At 37.1% G+C, this 23,636-nt stretch overlaps 1 non-coding gene across 1 annotated transcript; it reads right to left on the bottom strand.

The window, feature by feature from the left end:
* Positions 1–20,977: 20,977 nt before the first annotated feature.
* LOC148578318 (small nucleolar RNA R71) lies at positions 20,978–21,085 on the bottom strand. The gene has a single exon (XR_015903378.1). It is a non-coding gene; the product is annotated as a small nucleolar RNA R71 (small nucleolar RNA).
* Positions 21,086–23,636: the final 2,551 nt, after the last annotated feature.

The following is a 23,636-nucleotide window of genomic DNA, read 5'->3' as shown; positions in this document are numbered from 1 at the left end:
GGTGAGCTCCTTGCCACCAGAACTGAGCCTTTCCTTTCAGTCGATACGTGGCAAACTCTACGTATTGAACCTCCGGCACATGCTGAGTTTGGAAAGCTCTCTCCATGGCTTAGAACCAATTATCCGCCTCAATAGGGTTGGTCGTACCCTTGAAGGCAAGAGGATTTACCTTCAAGAATGCAGCCAAGGTCATATGCCCTCCATTTCTCCCATTCGATCTATTGCCACCTCTTCCATTTCCATTCCCGGCCAGCTGTCCCAAAATCTCAGCAGTAGCCTACATGGCAACGGCCATGTTCTCCAAACCAACCATAAAGCCAACCGGATTGTTTGCCGGTCCAAGTCCCTCATTATCTCCCCGTCCTCGTCCTTGATCTTGTCCACACCCACGAGATGCCATTTGGGTCCTATTCACACCAAACAATTGATATCAAAGTGATCAGTCTCATCTCAAGTCTAGTACTTCAAAATCCCAAAAGTATGCTCGTGAACAATTATGCTATATTTATCAAGTAGATGTCCTAAATAGCACATAAACAGAACTCAGAGTATGCTCAGTACCATAATTAGTCCATTCCTTAGGCTATACAAGAACGAACTGCTCTGATAACATAATGTAATACTTTACCACACAAAGCCTTATGCTAGAGTCATAAATCAAAGGTGGTGAGGTATTACAACACCTAAAAAATATACATACATAATATTTGAAGAATAATAATATAACTAGGAGCCTGTGAAGGAAAGATAAACAAAAATGACTAGCGCCATCACACACGAAATGATAACATAGAAAATGTCGCTTACAGAGCGAAAGAGATATATGACTATACAAGATCAGGGTACAACACATAATAATCACTAGTCTCGACCCGCGAAGCCAAGGCCGACTAGAATATTACAAATCAGAAAGTGTACAAGATAAAAGCCTATTTCTCCAAAATAAAAATCTCTGAGAAGAATATACAATAATATTTTCAAAAGTGGAGAAATGCTAAATATAAAATAAATATCAACTAAAGTCTTCTTCGCTTTGCCAAAAGAATCATACATATTCAGCGAGGTGCATCGCGCGCTGCATTTGAAAAATAGAAAATTCATGACGGGTGAAAATCCGACGGTTCTCAGTAGGGTAATAGTTCCAAATAAAGACTATATAAAGAGACATGAACACACTAGGTAAATCCAAATCTCCAACTTAACTGAGTTCAAGCCTAGGGTCTATAACTAATCCCAACAAGGTCAATTTGCTAAAGTCTCAGTTCAGTATTCAGTTCAGTACTCAGTGCAGTGTTCAGTTCAGTAGTAACAATCACAATTAATAATCAATGTAATTCAAGCACAATCGAAGAGCAAGTACAGTAAATATTACAATTAGCAGTTAAACAAAAATATTCAGATAGGCAAGTGAAAGCAACATGCACATTCAAACAATAGTAATTAGACACACATGATGCATGTCTAGTCCTAAATAGGCCATGAGCTTATGTGTCGGTTGGTTGTTCGTGCCCGACAACATTCCTGAGATAGGCGTTCGTATCGTCGTCCCTATCTCATGAAACTTTCCTTCCATGAGCGTTACATATCGCCATCCTCATGGAAGATCATCCTTCCGGCCTCGAGTGAGTGTTACGTATCGCCGTCCTCACTGAGCCATACTCAGAGCCTCAAGTGGGCGTTATGTATCGCTGTCCCCACTGAGCTTTAATGCACCATATCTCAAGTGAGCATTACGTATCATCGTCCTTATGAGATTGGGCTCAATAATAATCATGCAAGCGGGACCAAGCCTCTGTCCTTGCCAATCCGATATTCATATCAATTTGATAATATCACTAACTCAATCAATTTCATAGGTTATAATATATATTCATCCCATTAATTTATCAATTAATTATTCTAATTATCTCATGAGGGGGACCAACCACCGTCCTCACCAAGGGTGGGACGAACCACCATCCCCACGATATTCTAGTTAACCAAGTGTTCATCCGAGAGTTAATCAATTCAATTTGTCATTCTTCTCCCTAGTGTATTCAACACTTATAAATTAGTTATTCAACTTCATACGGAGGTTAGAGGGTGTTATAAACAGACTGGGAAGGTTAGATAGTTCAAAATCATCATTTTGGCCAAAACATGGTAGTCATGCTTACGCACACTTCGCACGTACGCGTGGAACTTAAATTGGGTTCTTGCAAAAATGCGACATCGTGTGTACGTGGCCCATGTGCGTACGCGTGAGTCCAGGTTCATGCTTACACAGCACTCGTGCGTAAGCGCAAAACCACACAATGCCCATTCGAGTTTTTCAAATGATGCGTACGCATGATAGGTGCATATGCGTAGAACCTGGGTTTACCCCAGTTCTGCAGAATCTGCAATTTTTCAATTTTTAATACCAATTTTCAAACCTCTATAACTTTTCCTTCAAATTTTACTTTTTATCCTTTCTTAGATGGTTTTAATGTACTAATTTCTAGTTTTAATTCAAGATAAGTTTCACCAAAATTCAGATTTCAAGCGCCAAATTATGGCCCGTCGAAATTGGTCAAAAACCCAATTTTACCCAAAATTCTGCAATTCATTTTTACGATTCTCTCAAATTTGTCTCTTTCAAAACCAACATAAACCAATTCCTAGGCACCCTCAACACTCAATTATCAATTTTCAAATCACATCCTAGCCATTCAAGACCCAATCAACCAATTCCAATTTTCATAAATTTCAAACTCAGCATTATACCATAACAAACTCAATGCATATCACATCATAGCATTTCACATAGTTAATCCTCATCAACTTACCAATATTCCTCCAATCACGGCCTCCAGCTCAAATATCATTCAATAACATTTAATAATCAATCAAACCACAATTGGCATCCAATTTTAATCATACATATATATCGCTCATCAAGACTTAGTTCATCAAAATCATGCTACATCATATCACCATTCAATCATCAACCAACATTTATTATTCACACTAAACCATCAATATCAACCACATCAATTATTTCAATTCATCACTAATCTAGGGTCATCTAACCTAGGCTTTTACATAACGTTACATAGTGTTTACCCGAAACTAAAACTTGTATCTTCAATGACGGTGGTTTTCAATTCCTTTGAATATCTTCTCCAATCATAGCCAAGCTTCAAGTAATGCCACCTAGTCTCACCCGTTACACTACAAGAAAAACACCCATTTGTAGCCAAAAGTGAAAAAAAAAATTATGCCTTAGGCTACGGCTATGCATTTTGGGGGATGCCTATTCGGCCATTGCGGGCTACGCTTTTCTGCACCAAGGGCTACGCTTTTGGCATTTGGGAATAGGGTGCGCTTTTCAAGTGATGCTGTCCAAGACCAAAGACTACGCTTTTCAGCTTCCATTTTTGCCAGAATAGGCTACGCTTTTCAACGCTACTGCATCACCTGTAAAGCGTAGCCACATTGTATACCATGGCTACCTTTTTTTTTGTATACTATAGCTACTGTATATAAGTGTAGCCTTAGGTCTCGTTTTTTTTTCTCTCTCTCTATATATATATAATTTTTTTAATAATTATTAATACAACATAATAGTTAGTAATATGATTACATGTATAATAATTCTGTATTTTTATTTAAATGAGTTGAATATTATAAAATAAAAATAAATACATAATTATACTAAATAATTTCTTTAAATAATGAAAATTATCTCTAACCAAAATATATTAATTGTAAAAATTCATACATCTCACACTAAAGTAAATATAGCCATATCAAAATAACCATAATACCACTTAGAATTTACTACTAATACTCTACAAAAAAAATATATCCTAAATACATAAGTATCTTCTAATAAAAGTCATTATTCAACCATACATGTAAAGATTCTAAACAGTACTCTATCTTAGCCAATAAACCACAATAATAATCAGCTTAATCTTCATTGTTTGATCTTCATTGTTACCCTACATAATTATATAGAAAAGTAGTTAGAAAAATATTCATAATGACATTCGTAATCAACAAATTTTATTATCAGATTTAAGTAAAAGCATTTTTATTGATAACAATAATGCAATTTCAAGCGCTTTGGGATCTTTAAATGTCACAAATACAGTCTTTGATTTCCCATGTTCACTGCAAAAAAAGAGCCACAATATAATATCTTTATCATTTTGTTATTTAGATGGGAAAACTACAGGAGCTGAATTCAAGCCACATATAGTTTCAGCATAGAATACTAGTTCAAATCCTAAAACAGAACATCTTAAGTGTACCAAACTTCCACTTAACTTCTTAGCTGGCATTGAGTAAGGCCAAAATAAATTAATAAGTAAAATAAAATAGAATGATGGTTAAAGTTACACCCTACCTTATTCAGCTTTGCTTTACTCTCAATACACCACGTGATTTCTTGTCTACCTTTTGTACTTTTTCTCCCTCTCCCCCTCCCTCCAAACATCCTAACCAAAGGTCTTAAAAATTTGAGCTAACGAAAACTGAATTCAAGAAACCTTTTTTCTTCAAATTCTAAGAAAGAAAGAAACTAAAATTTAAGAATTTTCTGCACAGAAAATGAGAAAATTATGTACCTGAAGATCTCAATGTGCTCAACTTTTTCAGAGAAAGAGAGGCTACAAATTAAACTAATGTTCTAGAGTTGTTCGTCACCAAGAGGCCATGTAGGCTATTTCACAAAGCAAAGACTTCACATTACCTGTTGAAGATAGCCTGAACAAAACAATAATTATTCAAATTTAATTTAAAACACAAGAAAAGACATAATTAAATAATTTAAATTCATCAATCAATGCTCAAGTTGGTCAAGCAAAAAATAAATAAATAAACGCAAGGTTCTCGATAGCTGTATAGCATTATTTTTCATTATTCAGCAATAATTAGACTAAGCTTCAATTCAAAAACAAGAATATAATGATTATGTTAAACATCTTTCTTATTCACGTCATGAGGTGAAAACAGAATACCAGGTTATATTATGATTATGATAATGCCGCAATTGTTTAAGGAAGTAAAACTTTTGAGCAAAAGACACGTGAAAAATTATGAGGGAAAACATCAAATTGGGTAAAGGCCTATAATAAACGCATGCATGAAGGAGCTAATAACAGAATAAAAAAAAGGTGTGTGACTTTCAATATTTCTCAATATGTTCTTTATCCATGAACATAATGATAATAACAATAATAATAATAATAAAAGAAAAAAGAAGCCAAGAAGAAGAATAAGAAGAGGAACCTCAGGAAGCGGCGATGGAGTTCGCAGCTCAGAGGCTGTAAAACAGAGGAGCGGCGGCAAAGACAGCAGACGCTGGTGGTGCTGGGTGAGCAGTGAGAAGCAATTAGAAGATGATGGTAGAGCCTGGGTGGGTGAGGCGGTGAGCACTGACTTCTTGGGGGATCACACAGCTAGAACTTGCCTCAAGATTCCGTTGCTGAACCCCACACAGCTAGTATAGCATTAACAAAAACAGCATCCACTTCACCCTATCATCATAGTTATACATTTACACAATCAAACCCATAATATCCAAAATATGCATCTACAAGGCAAAACGCACAAATTACAAAAATACAATGCGTTTTAAGCCCAAAATGTTGCGAGCAAATCTCAAGTCTGCATATGAAACTGATGAAGAAAGAAGTACATACATATGAAGTGAATCCACACCATTCTATCCAATCCTAATTTTCATTTTCTTATCCTTCAATTTGAGCTGAATGCAATAATAGCACCAAAACGGAACCTGAGTCTTACTATCCCATTTCATTGTATTTCCATATAACATTGAGTTAGTAACTCTCTACTTAATCTCTAACACCAAAACAATACAACAGAACATTTATTAATTATTATCTCATTCAATAATTTCTATTACATCACGTTCTATTCCTTTTGGTTAAAGATTGTCACACTAAAATTTACAAACTTAGTCCCCAAATTGAGCTTACGGCATTACCACCAAATTCTTAAAAGTTTACAAGCTGAGTTTTACTATTCAAATTTACAAAATTTATCCTCCAAGACAAAAAATTCTTGTATTTTCTTATACTTCCTAAAAGTGAGGCCAGGAAATATTTTGTTCTTTCTCTGTCTCTATAGAAAAAAAAAACCCTAACAGTGTCTAAGCGTTCCATCAAAATCCAATCCTCAGTTTCAAATTATTGAAGTTAGTTCATATTTTACTATAACCATCATTTACATGCCAATTTTTTTCTTGAGCTTTTTGATATCTAACTGAAAAAGATTTTAACTAAGAACCCTAAAATACCACACATCTTCATCAACAACAGCATGCATGTTATCAAATCATAGTTCACAAACCTATAGTTTCACAGATTAAAACTCCCAAATTAAAACCCCTAAAATCGGAACGCTAAACCTCTGAAATTTCAGAACCAAATAGAAATCAATACATACATATTCAACGATGTGAGCACAGAGAAGACGATGATGAGAAGCACAGAGATGACAATGGTGACAGTGGCACAGCAACAGCGATGGTCAGAACAGCGACGGTCATCAGCAATTAGGGCACGGAGAAGACGATTAGGGTAGAACGGAGAAGAAGAGCGATGATCAGTGCAGTAACAGCGACAGTGAGAATGGCGAAGGTGAGGGTTGTGCGCGACAGGGTTGGCGAAAGTGAGAAGCGCAGAGATGAGGGCGAATAGGAGTGACGGTCAGTGGTGAGTGGTGATGAGTGGGTTTCTTCGCGATGGTGAGAGGATTTTTGGGCGATGGTGAGTGGTCAGTGGTGATGGTGTGTGGTGAGAGGGTTTCTTCACGATCAGTGCAGGGATGAAGGCGCTTTGGAGGTGAGTGATGTCCTTTGGAGGGAATTTACAAAAATTTCATTAAGTGTAAGTTTTCTTTCGGGAAAAAAAAAAGGAAAAAAGTTACCAAGTGTCAAGTTTTTAGCTCTAGATACATTAGGCATCATTTTTTAAGTGCACCCAAAACTTAACAAATAGGCTACCCTCTAAAAGCGTTCTCTTTGATACGAAAAGTGAACCCGTAGATATCAATCTAGGGCTACGCTTTATAAGTGATTTCTATAATACCTAAGGCTACACTTTTTAAATGATGCCACAATTGTGTATCCTTTTCTCTCATAAAAAGGCAACATAGAGAAAAGCGTAGCCTATTCATAGAATAGGCTACGCTTTTTAAATGTAGCTTAAAAAAAGTGTGGCTGAATGGGTATTTTTCTTGTAGTGGTTCCAACTCCAATCAAATGGTGCACCCAATACCGCACCAAATCAAACCAAGCATTCTACTCAATCTAGTTACACCAATTTTACACATTTTCAAGCTACGTTTTCACATATAAAATGGAAAATCAAAGGTAAAGAGTTCTCTTACCTTGTACTACGTAATCTTAGGTCAAAATTCTGTTAGAAGTTGAGATTGAGCTTCCTCTAAAGCATCAAAATCACAAACTTCAACACCCATAACCCAAAAATGCGAATTGAACATGAAATAGAGAAATGGTCTAAGGTTCTCAGGATTACTCACGGCAAAAGTTAGATAGAATCAAAGAGGGTGACGAGGTGATCGCGTGGCCACAAACATGTCATCGAGCGGAGTTCTGGTTTGAGGAAAAAGTGAATTTGTGTGGTGAAGTGAATAGTGCTAGAGTTCGATTCTCTCTTCTCTTCGTGGCTCTCTCTCTCTCTCAATGTCACACAATTGTGATTTTGTGAAATAGGGGAGGAGATAAGTCACGCCCTTAACCCCTTTAAGTGAGGGGCAATTTTATAATTTTCGCCCATTGGCCCCACCTAGGGCCAAAATCTTTAAGATAAGTGTTCCGATTTTTTTTTATTCTAAATATTTTTATGGTCAATCCTATATTTTCACTTTTTTCATACGTAGTACCGGACAGACTTAAACATGTACAATTAAGAGTTCTGCTAGGGAACCAACTAGGGTCCAGCCAACTTCTGCCAATTTTTTAAGAGATTAGATCTGGAAACCCGTCTTAACAAAGGTAAGTTGATATACATAGATGTTTCTTCTGCTAAACATTATGATATTTCTTTTTCATACTAAATAGATGTTTTTTAATGTATTTTTCAAATTTTTTGTATTACAGATGTGGATATTTCTATTTTTTAAGAATTATATGGTTTTTTTTTTAAATCTTATAGCTGGACATTTCTTTTGTTAAGCATTAGGATATTTTTTTATATTAAATGGATATTTTTTATATATTTTTACAATTGCTCAAAAATAGCCCGTGCCCCACCACTCCTTCTTCCTTGAACAACTCCTGAAACTGAACCAGATTGTACTTTCCGCAAAACTGCATCACCTCTATCGTTATCGCAAGGTCGCTCCTCCGAGTCCTGACACGAGCTTTGTTTCATCGACCACCACAATGAACTTGTCGAAGGTGGCCTCCAACAGGGAAGAGCACCACCGCGGCCTTTTACAAGGTTGAGGTCGGGTCCACCTAATCGGCGCCATCGATGACAAGATCAAGGCAAAAATTATCGTCAAGGACAGAGAGCGGGATTTCGAGAGAACGTGCCTGTTCCTTAGTGCGCTTGGGGGTAGGGACGCCGATGATGTTGGAGAGTTGACCGGTAGAAAGGAAATGACCGAGCTTGGCAACGACGAAGCGACGGTGGAGCCGATGCCAAGGCCGAGGACCATGCCGGACTTGACGTACTCGACGGCTTTGTCGGCGGCGAACTTCTTGAGGTAGTCGTCTTGCGTGAGGGCAGAGGTAGCTGGAGAGGGGCTAACAGTGAGGGAGAGAATCTGTGTGTGTTATTGTTGGGGTGTGCAGGTTAATATAGAAAAGAAGGAGAAGGTTTTTATAATTTTTAATTAGGTTTACTTAATCAGTTTCTAATTATTTAAATTTTAAATTTAAAAATTTTTAAATTAATTATTAATAATTATAATTAATTGAGTTGTTCAATTCTTGGCTAGTTACACACTTAGTTACCTATACTTTTCCGTACAATTAATTATAATGCCCGTATGCTTTTTTTCGTAATTAATTACGTTTTCGCGCTCAAATTTATTTTCTAAGTTAAATTTTTACCATTAAATTCTCAATTAAAAAATTTGAATTTCTTAATTTTTTAACGACTTTAATTTATTAATTTATCATTTATTATTTATCCGAGTTTTATAGAATGCTTTATCAGTTGCACATTTGTGTTTGAAAACTAGATAACTTATTACTGTTAAATATTGATAGATGAGGGTGAGTAATGTAATGTGACCATTGAAAAGGTGAGTAGTGTGTTAGACTTATCAGAGCCTACTGAGAAGGCTCTTGTTACATCATGTCAGTACTATAACTATGAGATTGATTATGTATTGATTGAAGGAAGACATAGCTGGTGAAAATTGATTTTCTTAGAATTGTGTATGCAGGTACAGTCCCCACTATAGTTGCGTTGTGAGAAATGTTGTGAAGTAAGGCATAGCTAGTTACGTTTTTTTTTTTTTTTTTTTGGTTAGTTGGTGCTTAGACTTTTGTGTTAGGATTCAGGTGATGCCAAACTATTTTTATTTATGTTTGGATTTCATGTGTGATGCTAGTCTTCTTGTAATGTATTACTTTTAGTATTTTTTAAAGTTGGGCTTTAGGTGATGTTACATTTTTTTTGGGTTACAGGTGGGCTTATTTCTTTTGTCATATTTTTAGGTTGAGTAAAGTATCGTTTTCGCCCTCAACGTTTGGGGTAAATCCTATTTATGTCTCTAACGTTTAAATTGTTCTATTTGTATCCCTAACGTTTGTAAAACTGATTCAATGTTATCCTGTCGTCAATTACACATCATGAGCGCTTTAATTTGAGTTTTAAAAATCTCTTCTTGAAGTTAGAATACAAATGTCTGGGATAGAATCGATGATCCACTCTGAAAAATAGCTCATCAAAAGTTGAAACTAATTCCTACAATATTTACATAATTCACTTTTCTAGGAACATAATTGAATCTAAACCCAAATAGTGGGTATAATCATAAAATCGAATGCATTTAAGTGAGACCTAATTGAGAATGAATACATCCAAATGAGAATAATTGAAAAATATAATCTGATTTGTTAATTAGGATAACATTGAATCAATTTTATAAACGTTAAGGATACAAATAGGACGATTTAAACGTTAGGGACACAAATAAGACTTACCTCAAACGTTGAGGACAAAAACGATACTTTACTTTTTTAGGTTTTAGTTGGTGTTTGGTGTTAGTTGATTTGTTATTTTCGTCGTGTTTTTTCCATAGTTCTGAAAACCGAACCGGACCGGCCGATTCAACCCAGTTAACTGGAAACCGGTCACCAAGCCGGTCCGGGTGAGCTTATAAACCGTCTGGCAGAAAATCGGTTATAGAACCAGTTGAACCGGTGGTTAACCGGTGAACCGGTAAATCGTCCGATTTTTTAGAGGGTTTCCGGTTCGAAAATAAACCTTCCTAACGGCGCCATTTTATCCTTTAAAAAAAAGGAAAAAATTGAAAAACGGCGAAACTGAAGTGAACCTTAAAGACCTAAATCAATCCCTGTAAGGCCGTAACCCATCTTCTTCAAAAACTCATCTCTCCTCTTTTCTCTGAGAATCGCGCAGCCACCAATCGCGCCGCCACTGCAGCCCGCCGTCACCGCATCCCGCAGCCACCACAGCGATGGGTTTGACCACCGCAGCTCTACCGCGTCGTTGTCATCGCGGAGCTCACCTTCTCTGTGTTCGCCGATGTCACGTCCTTTGTCGTCGTCGTTGCTCGCCGCCGGTAAGTAATACTGTGTTCCATGTTTCGCACTTTGCAGCCATCTCCTCGGCATCTGCTTCCTGCTATGTTCCATGTTTTTTATTTTCTATTATGATTTTCTGTTCAAGTGTTCATGATTTTTTTTGCTGAGGTTATTATTTGCTGAGGTTCTTAATTTATTTTTTGCTGAGGTTATTGTTTGGTGAGGTTATTTTTTTCTGTTCTGATTTTCTGTTCAAGTGTTCATGATTTTTTTTTGCTGGGTTAGTACTTGTTTGCTGAGGTTATTAATTTATTTGTTATTCTATTCATGATTTTGTTGCTGAGGTTATTGTTTGCTGGTTTAGTAAGTGTTTTCTGAGGTTATTAATTTATTTGTTATTCTATTCATGATTTGGTTGCTGAGGTTATTGTTTGCTGGTTTAGTAATTGTTTGCTGAGGTTATTGATTGCTAGTTTAGTTTTATTGTGGGGTTGGCTGAGTTAATTTTGTTCATAATTTTCTATGGGGTTTACTGATTTTACTAGGGAGTTTGTTGATTTAAGTTTTACTATGGAGTTTGTGGAGTTTGCTGAGTTTTACTAGTGTAGACGAGGTTTCTATCCACTTTGAGAGGAACAAGAGCAGGGTATTGATCAGAGTTTAGGCTTCTGAGTTTCTTGTTGAGATTCTGTGCAAAATCTGAGTCATTTCTAGCAGGAAGTTGAAATTGAGGAAGATAAGGAATCAGTGTTTGAGATGCCTTTGGAATATAGCTGTGGTGGTTTTGTTGTCAACTGAGATTGGAGCATCCATAAAGACCCTTTGCAGCCATGAAGTACCTGCTTGGAACAATGTTGGCATGGACTAAAACATATGGTTTGCCCTAGTCCAATTAGTATGGAACTTGTGGTGAATGGTTTTGTTAAATTTTGATGGATGATAGTTGATGGTGTTTTATTAAATTTTTTGAAATAATTTTATTGATGATTGATGAGCGGATAATTTATACGCTTTTTGGCATTGTTTTTAGTATGTTTTTAGTATATTTTAGTTAGTTTTTATTATGTTTTTATTAGTTTTTAAATAAAAATCACTTTTCTGGACTTTACTATGAGTTTGTGTGTTTTTCTGTAATTTCAGGTATTTTCTGGCTGAAATTGAGGGACCTGAGCAAAAATCTGATTCAGAGGCTGAAAAAGGACTGCAGATGCTGTTGGATTCTGACCTCCCTGCACTCAAAGTGGATTTTTTGGAGCTACAGAAGCCCTATTGGCGCGCTCTCAATTGCGTTGGAAAGTAGACATCCTGGGCTTTCCAGCAATATATAATAGTCCATACTTTTCTTGAGATTTGATGGCCCAAACAGGCGTTCCAAGTCAGCCAAAGAATTCTGGTGTTTAACGCCAGAACTGGCATAAAAACTGGAGTTAAACGCCCAAACTGGCACAAAAGCTGGCGTTTAACTCCAAAAAAGTCTCTACATATGAAAGCTTCAATGCTCAGCCCAAGCACACACCAAGTGGGCTCCGGAAGTGGATTTTTACACTAAACACCCTAGCTTACTCATTTTCTGTAACCCTAGGTCACCAGTTCACTATAAAAACTACTTTTAGTGATTCATCTTGTACCTCATGACACTTTATACGTTTCATATTGTATCTTCTACGACATGAGTCTCTAAACCCCATTGTTGGGGGTGAGGAGCTCTGCTGTTCTTCATGAATTAATGCAATTACTACTATTTTCCATTCTATCACGCTTGCTTCTATTCTAAGATATTCATTCGCACTTCAACCTGATGAATGTGATGATCCGTGACAATCATCATCATTCTCACCTATGAACGCATGCCTGACAACCACCTCCATTCTACCTTAGATTGAATGCATATCTCTTAGCCTCATGATTCAGATCAGAGTCTTTGTGGTATAAGCTAGAATTATTGGCAGCCATTCCTGAGATCCGGAACGTCTAAACCTTGTCTGTGGTATTATGAGTAGAATCTGGGAAGGGATGGCTGCGACGAGCTTCAAACTCGTGATTGTTGGGCATGTGACAGACGCAAAAGGATCAATAGATCCTATTCCAGCATGATCGAGAACCGACAGATGATTAGTCGTGCGGTGATAGCGCATTTGGAACGTTTTCACTGAGAGGATGGGAAGTAGCCATTGACAACGGTGATGCCCAACATAAAGCTTGCCATGGAAGGAGCCTTGAGTGCATGAAGAAGAAGATAGTAGGAAAGCAGAGATTCAGAAGACAAAGCATCTCCAAAGCCTCAACCTGTTCTTCATTACTGCATAACAAGTATTTACTTCATGTTCTTTTACTTTTTACAATTAAATTTGAGAATTATTGATATCCTGACTAAGAGTTACAAGATAACCATAGCTTGCTTCAAGCCGACAATCTCCGTGGGATCGACCCTTACTCACGTAAGGTATTACTTGGACGACCTAGTGCACTTGCTGGTTAGTTGTGCGGAGTTGCAAAAGTGTAATTGTAATTTCGTGCAACAAGGTTTTGGCGCCATTGCTGGGGATTGTTCGAGTTTGGACAACTGACGGTTATTCTTGTTGCTTAGATTATGAATATTTTATTTTTGTTGGTTTAGAGTCTTTTATTTGAGTTTAGTTTTATATTTTAAGATTGGTGTCAATTGCATGCTTTTATTTTCTTTTAATTTTTTGAATTTGCATGTTCTTAGTTCTTTCTTGATCTTTAAAAATTCTAAGTTTGGTGTCTTCTTTGTGTTTTCCTTTAAATTTTCGAAAATATGTGTTTGATTTTCTAAAAATTTTAAGTTTGGTGTTTTTGTGCTTTTATTCACTTAAAAATTTTTCAAAAATTTGTTCTTGGTGTTCATCTTGATCTTCAAAGTGTTCTTGGTGTTCATCTTGACATTCAAAGTTTTCTTGTTTGTTCTCTTTGTTTTGATCTAAAATTTCTAAGTTTAGTGTCATTTTATTGTTTTTCTCTTTCCTCATTAAAATTCAAAAATTAAAAAAATATCTTTTCCTTATTTTACTCATAAATTTCAAAATTTCGCATTAATTTAGTCAAAGATTTTTAAAATCATATCTTTTTTTTTAGTCAAGTCAATATTCTAATTTCAAAAATTGATCTTTTCAAATTTTTTTTCAAAAATCAAATATTTTTAATTTCTTCAATCATATCTTTTCAATCATATCTTTTTTATAAATTGCAATCATATCTTCTCAATCATATCTTTTCAAAATAATTTTCAATCATATCTTTTTTTTATAAATTGCAATCATATCTTCTCAATCATATCTTTTTCAAAATAATTTTCAATCATATCTTTTTGATTGCTAATTCCAAAATCTTTCTAATTAATTAATTAATTTAGTTTTCAATTTGCTTTTATTTCATTTTCCTCTAATTTTCGAAAATCATATCCAAAATTTTTCAAATCTTTTTAATTAATTAGCCCTTTTAGCATTCGAATTATTTATTTATCTTTTATTAAACTTTTATTTTATTTTTTATTTATTTTGTTTTATTTTTTTCGGTTACTTTTAATTAAAAAAAATTTCATATCAATTCCCTTTTCTCCATCATGGACATAAGTGGAAGTGGACATTCCAGAAGGACTCTAGGGTCATATGCTAACCCCATTACAGCTGCATATGGGAGCATCATCTGTATACCTCCCATCAAAGCAAGCAGCTTTGAGCTAAATCCTCAGCTCATTATCCTGGTGCAGCAAAATTGCCAGTATTCCGGTCTTCCACAGGAAGAACCTACTGAGTTTCTGGCACAGTTCTTACAAATTGCTGACACAGTACGTGATAAAGAAGTGGATCAGGATGTCTACAGATTATTATTGTTTCCATTTGCTGTAAAAGATCAAGCTAAGAGGTGGTTAAATAACCAACCCACAGCAAGCATAAAAACATGGAGACAATTAATAGACAAATTTCTGAATCAATTTTACCCTCCAAAAAGGATGACACAGCTAAGGCTGGACATCCAAGGCTTTAAACAAGAGGATCATGAATCTCTTTATAATGCCTGGGAGAGGTACAGAGGGATGCTAAGAAAATGCCCCTCTGAAATGTTTTCAGAGTGGGTACAGTTAGACATCTTCTACTATGGACTTACAGAAAAAGCTCAGATGTTTCTAGACCACTCAGCTGGTGGATCTATACACATGAGAAAAATAATTAAAGAGGCTCAAGAACTCATAGATACAGTTGCTAGAAATCAACATCTGTACTCAAACAGTGAGTCCTCCATAAAAGAAGAGGCTATGGCAGTAACTACTGATCCCAATCCTCAAGAATAGATTTTTGAACTTAATCAGCAATTACTCCTTATGACAAAACAATTAGCAGAGTTCAAAGAGATGTTCCAAGACACTAAAAATGCTAACAAGAATATAGAAGCACAATTGAATCAGACAAGACAACAGCTATCTAAACAGATAACAGAAGAATGCCAAGCTGTCCAACTAAGAAGCAGGAAGACATTGAATAACTCAGCTCAAAGTAGCAAAAAGTCAACAAAGGAACAAATGACAGAGGATGACCAAACCACTGCCCAAAATCCCTCTGAGGACATCAAGAGCCCAGAGAGGAATAACTCTGGCGTTCAAACGCCAGAAAAGGGGGAAAAGTTGGCGTTAAACGCCCATTCCTTGTCCAGTTCTGGCGTTCAAACGCCAGAAAAGGGTGGGAAGCTGGCATTAAATGCCCATCCAGCACCCAATCCTGGCGTTCAAACGCCAATGAGGGATCAGACACCTGCAAGTGCTGATAGTAACCCCTCTAAGAAGGCTTCTCCAACCACTTCTATAGGGAATAAACCTGCAGCAACTAAGGTTGAAGAATATAAAGCCAAGATGCCTTATCCTCAGAAGCTCCGCCAAGCGGAACAGGATAAACAATTTGCCCGCTTTGCAGACTATCTCAGGACTCTTGAAATAATGATCCTGTTTGCAGAGGCACTTGAGCAAATACCCTCTTATGCTAAGTTCATGAAAGAGATCTTAAGTCATAAGAAGGATTGGAGAGAAACTGAAAAAGTGTTTCTCACTGAAGAATGCGGTGCAGTCATTCTGAAAAGCTTACCAGAGAAGCTTCAAGATCCAGGGAGCTTTATGATACCATGCACAATAGAGGGTTCTTGTACTAAGACAGCTCTATGTGACCTTGGAGCAAGTATCAATCTAATACCTGCATCCACCATCAGAAAGCTTGGCTTGACTGAAGAGGTCAAACCAACCCGGATATGTCTTCAACTTGCTGATGGCTCCATTAAATACCCATCAGGCATAATTGAGGACATGATTGTCAAGGTTGGGCCATTTGCCTTTCCCACTGACTTTGTAGTGCTGGAAATGGAAGAGCACAAGAGTGCAACTCTGATTCTAGGAAGACCTTTCCTAGCAACTGGACGAACTCTTATTGATGTCAAAAAAGGGGAAGTGACCCTGAGAGTCAATGAGGATGAGTTCAAGTTAAATGTTGTCAAAGCTATGCAGCATCCAGACACGTCAAATGACTGCATGAGCGTTGATATTATTGACTCCCTGGTGGAAGAGGTCAATATGACTGAAAGTCTTGAATCAGAGCTAGAGGACATCTTTAAAGATGTTCAGCCTGATCTGGAGGAATCAGAGGAAATAAAAGAACCTCTGAAAATCTCTCAGCAAGAGGAGAAACCTCCTAAACCCGAGCTCAAACCACTACCACCATCCCTGAAATATGTATTTCTGGGAGAGGGTGACACTTTTCCAGTGATCATAAGCTCTGCTTTAAATCCACAGGAAGAGAAAACACTAATTCAAGTGCTAAGGACACACAAGATAGCTCTTGGGTGGTCCATAAGTGACCTTAAGGGCATTAGCCCAGCAAGATGCATGCACAAGATCCTATTGGAGGATGATGTTAAGCCAGTGGTTCAACCACAGAGGCGGCTAAATCCAGCCATGAAGGAAGTGGTGCAAAAAGAGGTCACTAAGTTACTAGAGGCTGGGATTATTTATCCTATTTCTGATAGCCCCTGGTGAGCCCTGTTGATGAGCGGATAATTTATACGCTTTTTGACATTGTTTTTAGTATGTTTTTAGTAGGATCTAGTTACTTTTAGGGATGTTTTTAATAGATTTTGTGTTAAATTCACATTTCTGGACTTTACTATGAGTTTGTGTATTTTTCTGTGATTTTAGGTATTTTCTGGCTGAAATTGAGGGACTTGAGCAAAAATCAGATTCAGAGGTTGAAAAAGGACGGCTGATGCTGTTGGATTCTGACCTCCCTGCACTCAAAGTGGATTTTCTGGAGCTACAGAACTCGAAATGGTGCGCTTTCAATTGTGTTGGAAAGTAGACATCCAGGGATTTTCAGCAATATATAATAGTCCATACTTTGGCCAAGAATTGACGACGTAAACTGGCGTTCAACGCCAGCTTTCTACCCAAATCTGGCGTCCAGCGCCAGAAAAGGATCCAAAACCAGAGTTGAACGCCCAAACTGGCACAAAAACTGGCGTTCAACTCCACAAATGGCCTCTGCACGTGCAACACTTAAGCTCAGCCCAAACACACACCAAGTGGGCCCCGGAAGTGGATTTATACATCAAATACTTACTCATGTAAACCCTAGTAGCTAGTTTATTATAAATAGGACCTCTTACTATTGTATTTGACATCCTGGATTGTATTTTGATCCTGTGATCACATTTTGGGGGCTGGCCATCTCGGCCATGCCTGGACCTTTCACTTATGTATTCTCAACGGTAGAGTTTCTACACTCCATAGATTAAGGTGTGGAGCTCTGCTGTTCCTCAAAGATTAATGCAAAGTACTACTGTTTTCTATTCAATTCTTCTTATTTCGCTTCTAAGATATCCATTCGCACCCAAGAACGTGATGAAGGTGATGATTATGTGTGACGCTCATCATCCTTCTCCCTTATGAACCCGTGCCTGACAAACACTTCTGTTCTACATGAATTAAGCTAGAATGAGTATCTCTTAGATCTCCTAACCAGAATCTTCGTGGCGTAAGCTAGAATGATGGCGGCATTCAAGAGAATCCGGAAAGTCTAAACCTTGTCTGTGGTATTCCGAGTAGGATTCAATGATTGAATGACTGTGACGAGCTCCTAACTCGCGATTGCAGGGCGTTAGTGATAGACGCAAAAGGATAGTAAATCCTATTCCAGCATGATCGAGAACCGACAGATGAATAGCCGTGCCGTGACAGGGTGCGTGAGCATATTATTCACTGAGAGGATAAGATGAAGCCATTGACAAGGGTGATGCCTCCAGACGATTAGCCGTGCCGTGACAGGGCATTGGATCATTTTCCCGAGAGATGACCGAAAGTAGCCATTGACAGTGGTGATGTATCACATAAATCCAGCCATGGAAAGGAGTAAGACTGACTGGATGAAGATAGCAGGAAAGCAGAGGTTCAGAGGAACGAAAGCATCTCCATTCACTTATCTGAAATTCCTATCAAAGAATTACATAAGTGTCTCTATCCCTATTTTATTAATTAATATTCGAAAACACCATTATCACTTTATATCTGCCTGACTGAGATTTACAAGGTGACCATAGCTTGCTTCATACCAACAATCTCCGTGGGATTCGACCCTTACTCACGTAAGGTATTACTTGGACGACCCAGTGCACTTGCTGGTTAGTTGTATCGAAGTTGTGACAATTATGAATTAAGATCAGAGCACCAAGCTTTGGAGCCATTACCAGGATTTGTTCGAGCCTGGAGATCACAATTTCGTGCACCAAGTTTTTGGCGCCGTTGCCGGGGATTGTTTGAGTTTGGACAACTGACGGTTCATCTTGTTGCTCAGATTAGGTAATTTTCTTTTTATTTTATTTTCAAAAAAAAAAATTTTTCAAAAATCTTTCAAAAATTTCTCATCTGTTTTCGAAAAAAAAAATTATTTGTTTTCAAAAATAAATTATTCTATGGCTTCAAAATTTTTAAGAATGAATTCTAGTGTCTCATGAAGCATGTTGAAGCCTATCTGGCTGTAAAGCCATACCCAAACTGCTTTGGGATTGGCTTTCAACTAATTACCTCAGTGGAGTCATGTCCAATTCTTTTGGATAGGGCATGTTAGGCTTGTCATGTCTGAATTACACTCATATTTTGATTAAAGCTTGGCTGGCTATTAAGCCATGCCTGACCCTTTGATTGGAGCTTTAAGACTAACATGGCAAGATTCCTGGAATTCATATTAAAAATTTTGGAATCCTTATTTTTATTTTTTTTACAATAATTTTCGAAAAAATTAAAAGAAAATACAAAAAAATTAGAAAATCATAAAAATCAAAAATATTTTTTGTGTTTCTTGTTTGAGTCTTGAGTCATGTTATAAGTTTGGTGTCAATTGCATATGCATCTTGCATTTTTTCGAAAATATCATGCATTAATAGTGTTCTTCATGATCTTCAAGTTGTTCTTGGTAAGTCTTCTTGTTTGATCTTGATGATTTTTGTTTTGTGTCTTTTATTGTTTTTCATATGCATTCTTGAATTCTTAGTGTCTAAGCATTAAAGAATTCTAAGTTTGGTGTCTTGCATGTTTTCTTTGCATTAAAATTTTTCAAATTATGTTCTTGATGTTCATCTTGACATTCATAGTGTTCTTGGTGTTCATCTTGACATTCATAGCATTCTTGCATGCATCACATGTTTTGATCTAAAAATTTCATGCATTGCATAATTTTCATGTTTTTTTATAAAAAATTTTCAAAAATCAAAAAAATATCTTTCCTTTTTTTTTTCTCTCATCAAATTCAAAATTTGGATTGACTTTTTCAAAAAAATTTTAAAATCAAGTTGTTTCTTATGAGTCAAATCAAATTTTCAATTTGAAAATCTTATCTTTTTCAAAATCTTTTTCAAATTTCAAATCTTTTTCAAAATTCATGGTTATTTTCGAAAATTCCAAAAAAATAATTTTCAAAAACCTTTTTCTTATTTTATATCATAATTTTCGAAAATAACATAATCAATTAATGTTTTGATTCAAAAATTTGAAGTTTGTTACTTGCTTGTTAAGAAAGATTTAAACTTTAAGTTCTAGAATCATATCTTGTGATTTCTTATGAATCAAGTCATTAATTGAGATTTTAAAAATCAAATCTTTTTCAAAACTAATTTCTATCATATCTTTTCAAAAATATCTTCTTATCTTATCTTTTTCAAAAGTTGATTTCAAAATATCTTCTCTAACTTCCCAACTTCTTATCTTTTCAAATTTGTTTCAACTAACTAACTAACTTTTTGTTTGTTTCTTAACTTTTTCAAAACTACCTAACTAACTCTCTCTCTCTAATTTTCGAAAATATCTTCCCTCTTTTTCAAAAATTTCTTTTTTATTAACTAATTATTTTTATTTTTTATTTAAAAAAAAATTTTCGAAAAAAATACTAACCTTTTTCAAAAACTATTTTCAAAAATCACTAACTCTTTTTCAAAAATTGTTTTCGAAAATTCACTTCCCCCTCTCATCTTCTTCTATTTGTTTATTGATATACTAACATCTTTCCTTCAACTCTCCAAAAATCCGAACCCCCTCTCTCTCTGAGTTCAGATTTTCTTCCCTTCTTTTCTTCTACTAACACAAGGATCCCTATACTGTGGTATAAAGGATCCATATTATTATTACTATTTTTTCTGTGCCATCTTCTTTATCATATGAGCAGGAGCAAGGACAAGAACATTCTTGTTAAAGCAGATCCAGAACCTGAAAGGACTCTGAAGAAAAAATTAAGAGAAGCTAAAATACAACAATCCAGAGATAACCTTTCAGAAAATTTCGAACAGGAAAAGGAGATGGCAGCCGAAAATAATAATAATATAAGGAAGATGCTTGGTGACTTCACTGCACCTAAGTCCAATTTACATGGAAGAAGCATCTCCATTCCTGCCATTGGAGCAAACAACTTTGAGCTGAAACCTCAATTAGTTTCTCTGATGCAGCAGAACTGCAAGTTTCATGGACTTCCATCTGAAGATCCCTTTCAGTTCTTAACTGAATTCTTGCAGATATGTGATACTGTTAAGACTAATGGAGTAGATCCTGAAATCTACAGGCTCATGCTTTTTCCTTTTGCTATAAGAGACAGAGCTAGATTATGGTTGGATTCTCAACCCAAAGACAGCCTGAACTCTTGGGATAAGCTGGTCACGGCTTTCTTAGCCAAGTACTTTCCTCCTCAAAAGCTGAGCAAGCTTAGAGCTGATGTTCAAACCTTCAGACAGAAAGAAGGTGAATCCCTCTATGAAGCTTGGGAAAGATACAAACAGTTGATCAAAAAGTGTCCTTCTGACATGCTTTCAGAATGGACCATCCTGGATATATTCTATGATGGTTTATCTGAGCTATCAAAGATGTCACTGGACACTTCTGCAGGTGGATCCATTCACCTAAAGAAAACGCCTGCAGAAGCTCAAGAACTCATTGACATGGTTGCTAATAACCAGTTCATGTACACTTCTGAAAGGAATCCTGTGAGTAATGGGACGCCTATGAAGAAGGGAGTTCTTAAAGTTGATACTCTGAATGCCATATTGGCTCAGAATAAAATATTGACTCAGCAAGTCAATATGATTTCTCAGAGTCTGAATGGAATGCAAGCTGCATCCAACAGTACTCAAGAGGCTTCTCCTGAAGAAGAAGCTTATGATCCTGAGAACCCTGCAATAGCAGAGGTAAATTACTTAGGTGAACCTTATGGAAACACCTATAACTCAACATGGAGAAATCATCCAAATTTCTCATGGAAGGATCAAAAGCCCCAACAAGGCTTTAATAATGGTGGAAGAAACAGGTTTAGCAATAATAAACCTTTTCCATCATCCACTCAGCAACAGACAGAGAACTCTGAACAAAATACTTCTAATTTAGCAAATCTAGTCTCTGATCTATCTAAGGCCACTGTGAGTTTCATGAATGAAACAAGGTCTTCCATTAGGAATTTGCAAGCACAAGTGGGCCAGCTGAGTAAAAGGATCACTGAAATCCCTCCCAGTACTCTCCCAAGCAATACAGAAGAGAATCCAAAAGGAGAGTGCAAGGCCATTGACATAAGCAAAATGGCCGAACCCAATGAGGGAGAGGAGGACGTGATTCCCAAGGAGGAAGACCTCCTGGGACGTCCAGTGATCAATAAGGAGCTTCCCTCTGAGGAACCAAAGGACTCTGAGGCCCATCTAGAGACCATAGAGATCCCATTGAACCTCCTTATGCCCTTCATGAGCTCTGATGAGTATTCTTCTTCTGAAGAGAATGAGGATGTTACTGAAGAGCAAACTGCCAAGTTTCTTGGTGCAATCATGAAGCTAAATGCCAAATTATTTGGCATTGATACTTGGGAAGTTGAACCTCCCTTGTTCATCAATGAACTAAGTGATATGGATCAACTGACATTGCCTCAGAAGAGACAGGATCCTGGAATGTTCATAATACCCTGTACCATAGGCACCATGATCTTTAAGGCTTTGTGTGACCTTGGTTCAGGAATAAACCTCATGCCCCTCTCTGTAATAGAGAAACTGGGAATCTATGGGGTGCAAGCTGCTAAAATCTCATTAGAGATGGCAGACAGCTCTAGAAAACAGGCTTATGGACAAGTAGAGGACGTGTTAGTAAATGTTGAAGGCCTTTACATCCCTGCTTATTTCATAGTCCTGGATACTGGAAAGGAAGAGGATGAATCCATCATCCTAGGAAGACCTTTCCTGGCCACAGCAAGAGCTGTGATTGATGTTGACAGAGGTGAAATATTCCTTCAATGGAATGAGAACTCCCTTGTGTTTAAAACTCAAGGATCTCCCTCTGCAACCATAGAGAGGAAGCAAAAAAAGCTTCTCTCCAAGCAGAGTCAACCAGAGCCCCCACAGTCAAACTCTAAGTTTGGTGTTGGAGAGTCTCAACAAAGCTCTGCACATCTATGAGGCTCCATGAGAGCCCACTGTCAAGCTATTGACATTAAAGAAGCGCTTGTTGGGAGGCAACCCAATGTTTATCTAATTCTTATTTTTATTGTTTTTCATGTTTTCTTAGGTTCATGATCATGTGGAGTCACAAAATAAACAAAAAAATCAAAAACAGAATCAAAAATAGCAGAAGAAAAATCACACCCTGGAGAAGCATCTGTCTGGCGTTCAAACGCCAGAACAGAGCATAGTTCTGGCGCTGAACGCCCAGAATGGGAGCATCCTGGCGCTGAACGCCCAGAACAAGCATGGTTCTGGCGTTCAACGCCAGAAATGGCAGCAAAGGGGCGTTGAACGCCCAAAATAGGCACCAACCTGGCGCTGAACGCCCAGAGTTGTGTGCAAGGGCATTTTGCATGCCTAAATTGGTGCAGGGATGTAAATGCCTTGACACCTCAAGATCTGTGGACCCCACAGGATCCCCACCTACCTTCACTGACTCTCTTCTCTCTTCTCAATCATCCTCTATTCCCAATAAACACTCATCCCTTCTGTCTTCCATTTACCACTCACACCCATACACCTACTTACCTTCAAAAATTCAACATCTCTTCCCCACCCAATCCCACCCATATGGCCGAATACACACAGCCATCCATCTCCTCCATATCCTCTTCTTCTTCTATTCTTTCTTCTTTTGCTCGAGGGCGAGCAACATTCTAAGTTTGGTGTGGTAAAAGCATAGCTTTTTTGTTTTTTCCATAACCATTGATGGCACCTAAGGCCAGAGAAACCTCTAGAAAGAGGAAAGGGAAGACAAAAGCTTCCATCAAGGGTCTACAGCTCAGTGGTAGAACATTTGACTGCAAATCAAGAGATCCCTGAGATACCTCAGGGGATACATTTTCTTCCACACAATTATTGGAAGCAACTAAGGGTGGAACATCAA

Source organism: Arachis ipaensis, chromosome B1 (assembly GCF_059453495.1).
Source record: "Arachis ipaensis isolate K30076 ecotype BB chromosome B1, ASM5945349v1, whole genome shotgun sequence".
NCBI classification, from domain to species: Eukaryota; Viridiplantae; Streptophyta; class Magnoliopsida; order Fabales; family Fabaceae; genus Arachis; species Arachis ipaensis.
The sequence above is the reverse complement of the archived record's forward strand: the minus strand, read 5'-3'. Positions and strand labels throughout refer to the sequence as shown.